The sequence below is a fragment of the Molossus molossus genome, unplaced genomic scaffold (assembly GCF_014108415.1).
Source record: "Molossus molossus isolate mMolMol1 unplaced genomic scaffold, mMolMol1.p scaffold_m16_p_26, whole genome shotgun sequence".
Classification (NCBI taxonomy): Eukaryota; Metazoa; Chordata; class Mammalia; order Chiroptera; family Molossidae; genus Molossus; species Molossus molossus.
This window is the reverse complement of record NW_023425362.1, coordinates 493447-505903: the sequence shown is the minus strand read 5'-3', so window position 1 is coordinate 505903 and position 12457 is coordinate 493447. Positions and strand designations below refer to the sequence as shown.

At 61.1% G+C, this 12457-nt stretch overlaps 1 protein-coding gene across 3 annotated transcripts in view; it reads right to left on the bottom strand.

Annotated features, from left to right (window-relative positions):
- The window catches only part of PLXNB2 (plexin B2), a 28958-nt gene extending 16861 nt beyond the window's left edge, over positions 1-12097 (bottom strand). Inside the window, exons 1-2 of one of the 3 annotated variants that reach the window (XM_036278249.1) lie at positions 12005-12097; positions 277-329 (exon numbers count right to left, since the gene is read on the bottom strand). The gene's annotated coding sequence lies outside the window, so the exon portion shown is untranslated. Of the gene's footprint in view, positions 1-276; positions 837-12004 lie in introns of those variants that run through there. The other 2 variants (XM_036278251.1, XM_036278250.1) reach the window with 2 other exon arrangements.
- Between the last annotated feature and the right edge of the window lie 360 nt (positions 12098-12457).

The window sequence follows — 12457 nt, the reverse complement described above, 5'->3', positions numbered from 1 at the left end:
CCACTGAACCCAAACCCAGCACGGCAGGCAATGCCCAAACACCGCCCAGTCTCCCTGCCGATTCCCCACCCCCCACAGCAAAGCCTGGCTGAGGAAGCTGGGGACCTGGCAGTGGCGCCCACAGGCAAGGCACTTGGGTTTGAGCAGACATGTACACACAGGTCCCGGCAGGACCAGAGCCTCAGCACCACATCAGCCAGTGAAAGGCACCTCCAGCCTCCCTGCATGGCTGTAGCTCCCACTGCCTTCCCCAAGTGGGGCCCAGCTCCCACTCACCGAGGCTCCAGTAGTCCAGCTCAGTCTCTGCTTCCGGCTGGCATCAAAATTCTCTAGGAGCAAAGGAGAGACAGTGTCTCACCACAAGCTGGCCAGCTTCACCTGTCTCCTCTGCTCCATGTCTTGGGGTGAGGAGCAGTCCAGGGGACCCCATTGGCCTCTGCCATCCTGGAGCAGGAAACCGCCCCCCCGGGCTCCTCCATGCCCCTAGCCCAGCACTCCATTTGAGTGCACACACACCCACTTGGTCCTTCCAAAGACAAGCCTGACACTACCCTCTCTCCTTTGCTCAAAAAAGGCAGAAGAAAAAAGGGGAAGGAACAGCTTGTTAGCATTACAAGACTATTGGCACTGTCCGCCTTTTAAAAGTAGGTACATATATTACTCTGATTAAAATTAAAATTGTGCCCTGGCGGGTGGCTCAGTTGGTTGGAGCATTGTCCAACACGCTGAAAGTGGCAGGTTCCGTTCCCGGTCAGGGCACATACCTACATACCTAGATTGTAGGTTTGATCCCCAGTGGGGTGTGTATGGGAGGCAACTAATGTTTCCATCTCATGTCAATGCCTCCCCCCTCCTCTCTCTCGCTCAAAAAAAAAAAAAAAAAAAAAAAAGTAAACAAATAAAATCCATGAAAAACATTCTTGGATGAAGATTAAATAAATAAAAATTGCTTTAAAAAATGTGCATACCACGACCCCTGCAGTTCTACTTACTAGCTGTGTGACCTTGGACAAATTACTTAACTTCTCTGTGCCTCATTTCCCCATCTGTGAAATGGAGACAGTCATAGTGAGCTCCCCTAGGATTTGTAAGGACTAAAGGATTCATTCAGGAAAAGCCTCAGGGGAGCTTGTTACACTGTAGCACTCAGCAATGCTTGCTATTGTATCCTCTCCTGGATAAACACCCAAGTATACCCACAGGGAGGACCTGTTCAAGAATACTTCTCAGCATGGTTTATTATAGTGAAAATCTGGCAACCACCCAGCATCCAACCAGAGCACCTTGAAAAACCACAGAACTGATGCAGGTGGGTGGTCCGTGCTGACCCCCGTGGAGCCCAGAAGGCTATGCTCAGGATTCTAGGTGTCTCCACAGGTGTCTATGTGGGCACACCAGGATTTAATTGCTGGGCTGGTCTAGACACTTTCCTCCACACTGAAAATAGTCACGAAGCCTGAGGGCAGGGAGGCAGGGCTGGGACAGCAAAGTAACTTCATTTGCCACTTTGTGAAAAATTTTATAATATATTTATTTCATAATGGCACAGTTGGAGCATTGTCCCATGCACCAAAAGGTGGCAGGTGTGCTTCTCAGTCAGGGCACATACCTAGTTTGTGAGCTTGATCCCTGGTCGGAGCATGTAAGGGAGGCAACCAATTAAATTCTCTCTCCTCCCTCTCTCTCCCTCTCCCTCTCTCTCTCCCTTTCCCTCTCTCCCTCTTCTCCTCTCTCTAACCACATCCTCAGGTGAGAATTAAAAAAAAAAACACAACAACACAAAAAAACATTGATACATTACTTGACTAAATAAAAAAAGAGGTACATAATAATAATGGTTGCATGCCCCCTCCAACCTCCACTCGGCCTCAGTGACTCCACCTTCCAGGCCCTCAGAGACTCCCCCTCCTCAATCTCTCCAGACCTATCCCAGTCCCCACAGTCAGGCTCAGTCACTGAACCCAGCACCCAACAACTCCTCCACCAGGGTCACCACCTCACCCCCAGCCCCACCTGCCCTATGAGACACACTCCCCAGCAATGGTCACCCTCCACCTACACCCTGGACAGCAGGGATGCAGGCCTCATGCACAGGGACAGCAGCACTTCCTTTTGATGTCCTCAGCCCTGGCTGAGCAGGGATGGGTTAACCTGGTCAGAGGGATCCAGGAGTGTCCCCAAGTGGGGGCTGAGAGGTGTCCTACTCAAGGCGGCCTTCGTGAAAGAAGCAAAAACCACTCCACAGGCCACCGGGGGCCAAACCACGGGTGTCAGGCCAGGTAGCCTCCTAAGAAAGCTAGGACGAGCCTGGCCTCCAAGCTGCTGCAGGTGCCGATGGAGGCGACACTCGGGTACACAGCACACAGATGGCGCAGAGCATGACCCCATGGCACACCCCCAAATCCCCAGCCTTCCACTGGCCCATGCCCCTGTGGTGTGTCTGCAGCAGGCAAGGCCAAGGGAGACTGGCCTCTTCCACAGGACATGTCCCTGAGCCCGCACGGCCACCCACCCATCCTCCACAGGCTGGGCCCACATCTCAGACCCTCCTAGAGGCAGCCCATAGATTTCTCCTCCCAACACTTCTGCAGAATGAAACTGGACCCTCTCCTTCCTCAGCCACCAAGTCCTAGGGCCTTTCCTACCTCAAGGGTGCCTCTGTTCTCAATCACCCAGGCCCAGCTTCTCCCACCTTCCCCATCCCACCCCCAATAGCCAGCCTTTGTCTCCAGCTCTCAAAAGGGTCACTCTCATTATCCTCAGAAGAACACTGCTCTCATGAGTGTCCACTAGCCCCCGAGGCCACAGCTGGCCCCTCGTTGCCAGCCACACACACCTACCACAGCTGCACAGAGGGGTCTCGAAGCGCAGAACTCATTTGCTACCTGGGTTCGTGGGCTGTTGACAAAGCAATACTGTGTCTCAGTTTCCCCACGAGTCCCATGGAGGAAGCAACAGTACGGGCCTCCATGAGCTGCCATGCGGTGTGAAGGAACTTATGTGTGGAAATCCTTGTGGCTGGGCCTGCAGTGGAGGAGGTCCTCATGATGTCACCGCATCTCTGCTTTTGCTGTCCTGAGACACTCCTCCTGACCGGCCCTGCAGATTGTCATTTATCCTTTATGGTCTACGGACTTCACTGATGGGCCCTCCCTGAGCAAGGTGTAAACACAGGATCTGGCCAGGTGGGCGCCACATAGCGGAGGGAGCGAAAAGTATATATGCCCCCAGCAGCTGGTCCCCAAACTTACCCATAGTGTCTCCTCCCCCAGAGCGAGCACTAGAGGGACAGGGTCTGCCCAGGGAGTCAAGGCCTCTCTCCTCTACAGGTTCCACCTTCCTCCCACCAGCAGCTGATAGGCCCCGTGTAGAGGCGGGTTCTGCCCCCACCCCAAAGGCAAAGGTAAACAGGAGGTGCCTAACGAGGAAGGGCAGAGTCCAGCCAGGTCCCAGGGCTGAAAGCTGTCAGTTCCCCCTTCCCCAGGTCTCTGCCCCACCTGGAGGAAGGCTCTGGGGGACAGACTACAATTGGGGGCTCTTTCCACTATTTTCAAGCAAACACAGTTGGAGCAATCACTTTAGATTAAAACCAAAACAATGGAAGCCAGCAGGCCAGTGAAGGAGGGGTCCAGCAGAGGCACCCAAAGACCAAGGTGGGGACTCAGGCATGGGCAGACAGTGAAGGCTCAGCCAGGTAGGGACGTAAGGACAGCTACAGCCCTACACCCAGGCTGTGCCTAGGGCCCCTGGGACCCGAAAGTGGTGGGGGGACGAGAGAGCCGGCCCCTGGCAGAGAGGGTGGGGGCCGGGTCCTCACCAGGACTGGCCAGCGGACACCTGAGGGTGAGTGGCTGTCAGCACCTCGGCGGGCAAGGCCCACAGCGAAGGCAGGAACCGCCCCTCCCCCGCCGGGCAGCTGGCAGCCTGGGGACGGGGCCTCCGCTCCGGCGACGAAAATGCAAATCTGCAATTAGCCGGGAGCGTTAAACAATCAGAGGAGACAAAACAGCCGGGCAGCTCGCACCTCGGGCTCCGGCAGTTTTCCAAACGAGCCCGAGGGAGGGGTGCGAGGAGGGTATCTGCCCGGGGAGGGGAGGGGGTCAAAATTCACTGCCGGGAGCCGGGCCTGGCCGGGGAGGCCCGGCCAGGGAGGCCCGCGCTGCGCGCCCCTCCCAGACAGGCCCGGCGCCGGCGCCACCAGACTCCCCGGGGAACGACCCGGGGCCGCGGCCACTCTGGGGCGCCGCCCCTGCCCCAGCCGCACACGCAGAAGGGAGCACGTGGGCACCGCGCGAGCCTCACCCGCGACCCGGGACGCGCCGGCCCCCCAGTAGGAAGGACCGCGGCGGCCGCCTCGTGGGCACAGGGCACCGTCCCGCGGAGCGCTCACTCGGAGTCGGGCGCTGCCGGGCACCCCGCCCGCCATTACCTGCCCTAGGCCTCCGGGCTCCGCCCATGGCCCCAAGGTCAGTCCCAGGGCTCGGTCCCCACTCTACTGCCGGCCAACCATGCACGACTTTGGCCCCAGCGGCCGCCCGCCAGGCCCACGACCTGGGGCTGGGTAAGAGCGACCTGACTCACCTGTAGGGCCAAGGTCTCCCCGAACAAACACCTAGGAGGCGGGTGGGGCTGGGCGGGACTCTAGGGCCACACTGACGTTATAGCCTGTGCCTGGCGTCAGCGCCACCAGAGCCTCCCACAGGACCCCTCCCAGGTATAGGGTGTCACCCCCTCCCACCAGCCTTGGCTTCTGGGACTGGTTCCTCCCTCCACCAGCCTGGACCCTGGGCCAATTGTCCACCCGAGGCCTGGACTGGGGAGGGCCAATCAGTGTCCCCTGACTGCAGTCTGGGCTCTGGGTCCTAGCATGAAAAGTTACCCTAGGTGGGTGGCAGTGAGGTCACAGGCCCAAGACCCAAGGCCAAGGGGGGGTGTGCCCAGAGAAACCCCAGCTCCTCCCATCCCATCATCACCTCGGCCTGGGCCAGACAGCCCCGCCCCTCCAGGTCCCTGGGGATGGGGGGGACTTTGAGGCTTGAGGTCACAGTCACCAGGATATCTGCATCTAGCTTCAGTCCTCAGACATCTGAAGAGCTCACTTGGCAAAGCCAGAGGGTGCAAGCCCCGGCCCCTCCCCCCTCACAACTGCAGCCCCTGTAATTATGGGTGCCAGCTCAGACTGGGACCCCATGCTGCTGGCAAGAGGACCACTCTCCTGTCTCCACCACTGCCTAACTACGTGGCAAGGTGGCTTAGAGAAACCTGAGAACTACCAGGCCAGTGTGGCTCCGTGGGCTGAGCGTGGTCCCGTGGCCTGAGAGGTCCTGGTTCATTCCCTGCCAGGCTATGTGCCTGGGTTTCGGGCTTGGTCCCCAGTAGGGGGCGTGCAGGGGGCAGCGATCGATGTTTCTCTCTCTAAAAAATCAAGAAAAACATACTTTGAAAAAAGAAAAAAAGAAAAGCCCAAGAATAGTTTCAGTCAATTATTCTGTTACTCAAGAAGAGCCACGGAAGCCCCCCCTGAAGCCCTCTTCTTTCTCAGGACAAGCCACATGCAAAGGTTCTGATGCCACGCCCTACCCCTCCGCCAACCTGGAGATCCACCTCTCTCCTGACTGTCTCTCCAGAGTCCCACCTGGACACGGTGTGGGCCCCATCCCTGGTCTCCTCATTCCAGCTCCACCTCATGTCCCTCCTCTGCACAGCCCTCCCCTGACTTCCCTATGCTGGAGGGAACACCCAAACTAGGGCCTGGTGAGCCGTCCCATATGCTCAGCCCAAAGCTCCCGAGACATTCCGGGGTGCCACAAAAAGTGCTGTGTGCTGGAGGCCCGGTGGGGGTGTGGGGTCCCAGCAGCTTGAATACCCACGGCACACCGCGGCCTCAGTCCACCCTTGGCTATCTGGAAAGGAAGGGGCTGGAACTTAGGCAGGTGTTCACATTCTCCTGAGATAACCTCACCCACCAGTGGTGGTGGGCCCTTATCAAATGGAGAGGGACAAGAAGAGGGAGTGAGAGGTTAGAGAGAGGCCAGATTTGGGTTGGGGTCACTGGGGGAGGGGCAGGCACTGCAGGGGGTCGAATGAACAAGCAAGGCCTCCTGCCCAGACAGCTAACCACAGAAGGGCTCCTGTGTGCCTGGCTGAGCACCCTACCCCACATCCAAGCTGTGGATGTTCAGGGCTCAGTGACAAGCATGGACCACTGGTGTCTGCCTCCCTGCCCAGCACCCACCCCACCTCTGAGCTGCCCGCACCTCTGCAGGCTCACCTCCCACAGCTGGCTGGATGCTGTTGGCCAGGGCAGCCTCAGGCTGCAGCTGGCCCGGACCAGCCCCCACCGGAGCCCCCTTTCTGCGCCGTGTGTAGAAGATAGGGGTGGGCGTGAGGGCTGACAGTAAAGGCAAAAGCAGCTGAGAAGCAAGCGAGGCCTATAATCTCCCCATCAGTCTGTCAGCTCCTCAGTGGTCACCCCGGCCCCGCCTACTCCATCATAGCCGAACCCCACAATTAGCCCGGGGCACTGTGCCAAAAGGGCATGCCAGCCCCCACTCATGTCCATGTGACCATATATGTGCAGGCAGGCACACCCGTTTGTGGGGGCGACGGGGCCCTGCCAACAGGGGTCCTGCCTGCCCCCCACCCTGAGAGTGTCTCCAAGACAGAGCCCAAGGGAGGTATCCCTGACCCAGGCACTCAGGCTGTAAGGGCTGTGGGTGGGAGGGGTCTGTCCAGTCCCAGCACTGGGTCAGCCCAGAATGCCCAGAGGGGCCGAGAGGCTTGGCAGAGCTGGGCAGGCCTAGAGCTGGCCTGGAGGGGGGACCGTTCTGGGAACGGCAGGGCCACTAGGAAGAGTACAGGGAACAGTGCAAGTCTCCTGTCCAGGTGAGGCTGAGCCTGGTGAGGTACATGTGCTCAGGTGCTGCTCAGGTCTGGAGGCCAGGCCAGTAGGACAGTGGGCAGGGACCCACAGGACAAACACTCGGGGCGGTGGGAAGGCAGAGACCGGGAGTTCCCAGTGAGGAAATGCCCCAGCTAAGTGAGGCAGGGCCCTCAGTGGTTCATGATGTGGGGAGTTGGGAGGCTGGATCTCATGAGAGGAGACAGGCTCCCAGCCTCCCAGGGCTCAGGCCCACCCACTTCCCCATTCAGTGGGTCACTCAGTTGAGCAAGGAGCTGCCACCCACGGGTGTGGGCCAGAGGCCACCTCCTGGAAGCACTGCTTGGCCTGGGGGACAGACCTACCAGGTTCCCTCTTTCTTCTCCTTGGTCTTCCATCCCCATCCTGACATCCTTTCCTGGGTCCTGAGGTGGCCCCAGAATCAGGCCAGATGCCAAGATAGGGGTGGGGAGGCCAAGCCCCTCAGGGCCCTTGGCCAGTCTGGGGAGCCCCTGCAAGGCTGAGAGGGAGCAGGGAGGCCAAGCTAGAACCCCTCCTCCCACAGCCTGTCCCCACCCCTGCCCCCACCTCTGCCCTCACTCCTGCCAACTCGCTGGGCAGGAGAAGGGTGGCCAAGCTGAGCTTCTTCTTCCCCTTCCCTGCAGAATGCAATGTCCGGGGCCCCGGCTCTCCTCCAGAGCAGGCCCCCAATTCTGAAAACATCCTGGGGTGGGGGTGAGGGGCTACAGTCCGCAAAGGCCCAGAGCCTCAAACCCACCTCTCCATAGCTAGACCTCCGCATTGCCCAGGTCACCCCATTCTGCCAAGCTGCCATCCCACGGCCTCTGCGCCACACATGCCACAGGCCCCCTTGCACCCCGAGGCAGAGCCACACTGCCTGGCCTCTCGGGGCTGTTCCCAGCACCCCTTCCCCAGCACTCAAAGACCCAGGTGAGGACAGCACCTGTCCCAAGTGGGCACCATGCCAGTCATCTCTCCCCACTGCCACCCATGCTGCCGGAAGCACTTCTGCTGTGGCCCCTGGAGCAGCCTCTGCCTTCAGCAGCCAGGCAGGGTGTCTGGAGGGAAGCCAGTGGCAACCCCTGCAGGGCCCTGATCCAGCCACGGCCCTGCTCTGCACAGGTGGCCTGCTGGCTCAGTGGCCCCAGACCAGAGCAGAAAGCCAGCTGGGGAGAGAGCCCGAGCCCCACATGGGGCCAGAGGCCGGAACCATCCCCGCCTGGGGAGCAGACGCCCCTGCCTGACTGCTGTGTTGACACAGGTGCCTCCAGTAAGGCCGACATCAAACCCTTTTCCTCTTTCTTGCTCTTCCTGAGGAGGGGGCCCAGCTGGGGCCCAGAGATCTGAGCTCACCACAGTGCCTCTCAGCCCAGAGCCCACATGGGAACTGCTGACCGAACTGGGGAGGGGCACCAGGCGTCTGGTCTCCACACCCAGAAGTGAAGTGCCCAGGGCAGGGCTGATGGCAGGGCTGATGGCAGAGCTGGGGTCGGAACCCAGGCTGCACCCAAAGGGCCCCCCTCCCCTCTCCAAGGCCCTTGCCTCCCCTGGGGCCAGGACTCATCTGGCACCCAGATGGGGAACTGCCAGATTTCAAAAGTCACACAATCTCGGGGGATGAGGAGAGGGTGTGGGCACTGAACTGGGTCCTGCCGCCCCTGATCCCAGACCAGTGCATGGATACCAGGCACTGAGGTGGGTAGAAGCCACATGGAAGGCAGTGGTGGGTGGGCCATCTCTGTGTAGGAAGGGTGGCTGAGAGAGTAACAAGAAACCCCAGCTCCAGGTCCAGGCCAGCCTGGGCTCCTCCCTCGATACAGACATTGAGGTGGGGTTGCACCTGGGGCAGGGCAGACTCACAGATATCCCCATGAGCAGGCAGGCCGCCATCCCTGGCCACCTGACTGGTGAATGAACAGCAGAGCAGAGTAATGCAGATTGAATTCGGGTGGACCCTGGGGTGGGTACTAGGGCAAAACCACAGAGCCCTTCAGGTGACACTGAGGTATGCTCAGGTGTGGCAGGACCAGAGGGCAGCTGCGCCAGTAGCGGGGAGCCCAGGACAGGGCTGGGTTCTTACCTCATCCCCCTGGGCAGACAGAAGCCAGAGGCGGTCAGGGGATGTGAAACCACACAGAGGAAGAACTGGAGAGAAAAGGGAAGCAGAGTTGCCAGGCCACCTTGAGCCCCTCTCCCGTCAATTGCAGGCCACTGGTGTCACCTTCCCCAGACTGTGATTTGAGACCAAAGACAATTAGTTGGAGGCCCCACCCCAAACACAAATAGCCATTAGCTTCAGGGAGAGAGACGGCCCAGCCCCCACCCACAACTAGTGACTCAACCTGCCCGCCCTGAACCTGCCTCCACCTCACAGAGGAGTAGAGGCCTGGCCTGGGACAGCTCCCCTCTCCCCTCACTGGCCCCAGCTTTTCTGGCACTAGTCCAAGGCAGCTTCTCAACAGGGAAGACAAGCTCATTCCCCGCCCAGGCGGCCAGGGGCCTGTTGCTGCAACAAGGACTGAGGTGGGACATGAGTAAGGACTTCCTGCCCACATGAAGACAGCCTTGGTGGCCGAGGGCCTGGCACCGTGGCCTCTCATCACCAGAGGACCCCCTGCCACACGCACATCCCTGGCTCGGGCCCCAGGATGCAGGCAGGAGGCAGGACACCATGATGTCTCCAGAATGGCCTAGGTCCTAGGAGGGCTCCTGAGAAAGAGGGGCCAATGCCATATGGACCCTCCCCAGTGCCTTCTAATCCCATCTCTTCTGCTCCACTCACCTGGGCCTGGGCCAGGACCCTGGGCCTCCCGCACTAATGCCAGCCATAGGCTCTGACTCTTCAGTAAGGTCCCCACAGGGGCTGCTGGGAGCATGGCTTCCGGCACACACAGAGCATCCCAGGGAGCCCACCTGCAGAAACCCATCAACGGCCTCTGTCCCCTCACCTGTGGGACAGGCTGACAGGCACCACAGCCAAGTGAGGGTGAGAGCTGGGCTACCAGAGGGGACTGGAGAGAGGCCGGGCATGGCAGCGGCTTGTCAGTGGGTTGGTCAGGGGCAGGTGGGTGGCCTGAGCTTCAGCCCATGGGAGACCTCAGTGCCCCACCCTAAGTAGCCTCAGTCACACCCCTACCTGCTCCTTGTCATTTCTGGTAAGCAGAGGGTGTGAGTAACCCACTCAAGGCGTGTCCCTGAGCCCTGCTCAAGGCCATGCATGGTTTGAGGGCCTCTGAGGATGAAGAGGGTCCTCCAGCTGGTCCCTTGGACAGGGTTCAGGGCTCCTCCTGCCCCACAGCCTCCCCAAGGCTGGCTCAGCAGGGCCTGCTGGGGCCAACCTTGGGCGCTCTCCAACCCGAGGGTGACACATCCCTCCCCCCAATCCCCCCAGGACCGGTCTGAGCAGCCTCAGAACAGCTTGGGGGAAGGGGGGAGCTGCCCAGACTTGCCTGTCTCTTACTCCTGGGGCTCTCAACCCACGCCCCGGAAGTGGATCCCTCTCTCAAACTGCAGCCTCCCCCCTTGGGTGGCTGGACACGGCTGGATAATCCAAAATAATTCCTTCTTGGCAGGCAGCCTGAGGGGGAGGGGGACTCGAATTCCAAACCCTGTTTTTCTCAGCAACTTCCCTCCCCTCCTGGGGCGAGAAACCCCTGGCCAGACCTCAGGCTTCCTGCCAGCCTCAGACTGGGCCCCCAGTAGGTATGGTGGGGGGAGGTCGGAGGGTCGGATCTGCTGAGCCCACCTGTTTGTGCTCAATCTTCTCTGGGAATTCCTAATAGCCGTCATATCACCAAAATACCCAGCAGGCCAGGCCTCACCCAGGCTGACCCTACCCTTCTGGGGACCGTGCCCCCGGCAAGAAAGGGACAGCCCCACCCTCTGCCCCACTCTCAGGCCCTCCGATGGCTCTCCCCTCCAAGCTAAGGTAACATCTGGGCGTGGGGGTGGGCTGAGACCCCCACCCCAGGGTTCGGGGCTCTCCCACTCTCCACGGGCACAGCCCTGGTGGGGGGTGGAGCGCAGAGGCTAAAGTTAAACATAAAGGGGAGCTCCCTAGAGAGCCTCTCAGGCCCCAATACATTCCACCAGCTTTGAGGCCCAGCTCATCCCCAGTCCTGATCCCCTCCACCAGCCATGGTGGGCACAGAGAGACCCCTTCATTCCTTTTCTACGTGACTGGGAAGAGGAACCTCATGAGAAAGCAGGAAGCTCTGGGGCTCTTGAACTCAGGGACCCTTCAAATCGGCCAGGCAGGCTGAGCAGAGAGGTGGGAAGGGCCTATCCAAGAGGGCTCCCTCCAGGAAGAGGCACACAGAGGTGCAGGGCCCAAGCACTGAGCACACTCCCCACCCCTGCCCGGTTCTGAGACTTCCTGGGTCCCAGAATGTTCACCCTCACACCACAGCAACAGACCACAACAAGAACTGTCCAACCAGGCCCTGGGAGAAGCAGGCCCGGGCCACCAAGACTTCCAGGCGCCGGTGCTCGGTCGACCCTAGTCCAACTCAGAACCCTGGTCCCACCGCATTCCAGCCTGGCCAGGCCCAGCCCCGTCCTCCTCACAAGGAGTCCCAGGGTGTGTGTGTGTTGCCGGGGGGTGCCAAGGCCTGCCGACGGGTCCAGACCCCTGGGAAAAGCCCGGTTTGGCCACCCTAAAACCATGGCTAGGTGGATGGGTGCGGGAGCTTCGGCAAAACAGGCACGATCTCCGCCCAGGGCATGGATCCCAGGGGCTGAAGAGAAGGGGTATGGGCGGAGAGGGGACTTGGGGACCAGAGCCGGCGCAAGAGGTTTCAGAGGGACGCGGGAGGCGGGAGGGGTCGCTGCGCCCCGCTGAGGACCCTCGCTGCGCCAGGCCCGCCCCCCCTGGTGCCGAAGCCCTCGCCCTCGCCCGCCACCTGGAAGACCGTGAGTCGGGAGCGGCCCGTCCCAGCCGGATGGATACACGGACGGCAGCCAAGGCCCGAGTCGCCCTCCACGGGGTGGCAGCTACCCGGGTCCCGCGCCCCGAGCGCGGCAGGCCGGGGCGGAGCAGCGCTAAGGGCGAAACCCCTCGACCCGCGCGGCCGCCCCAAGGGCCGTGTACCCAGATCTCCGTACCTGCACGTCCGCCGCCAAGACTCGATGGCGCCCGGGCCGCGATCGGCGCTGCGCTCCGGCCCGCGCGGCTGCCATGGAGACGGGCCTTTGTGTGGCCGAGGAGGGGCCGGAGCGCGCGGGAGCAGCAGCCCCGCCCCCAACGGGAGGGAGGGAGGGGAGAGGGCGACAGAGGGCGAGGGAGGGAGAGACGGGCTGGCCGCTCCCCGAGAGCCCCGCTCGTCCCCGGCGCCCCCACCACTCCAGTGGGCGCGTCGAAGCGCCGGGCAGATTGGACCCGGTTCGGCCCAGGTTCGCGTCAGGCAGCGAGCGCCCCTTGGCCTAGCCACCACCCTGGGAGCGCTCCGGGTCACAGGGGAACCCGGCCTCGACGCAGGGGGATCGCGTTGGACCAGAGCAGCAAGGACCCCGGAGCCCTCGCAGAACACCCCCACCCTCAGACTGGGAACAGGCCGG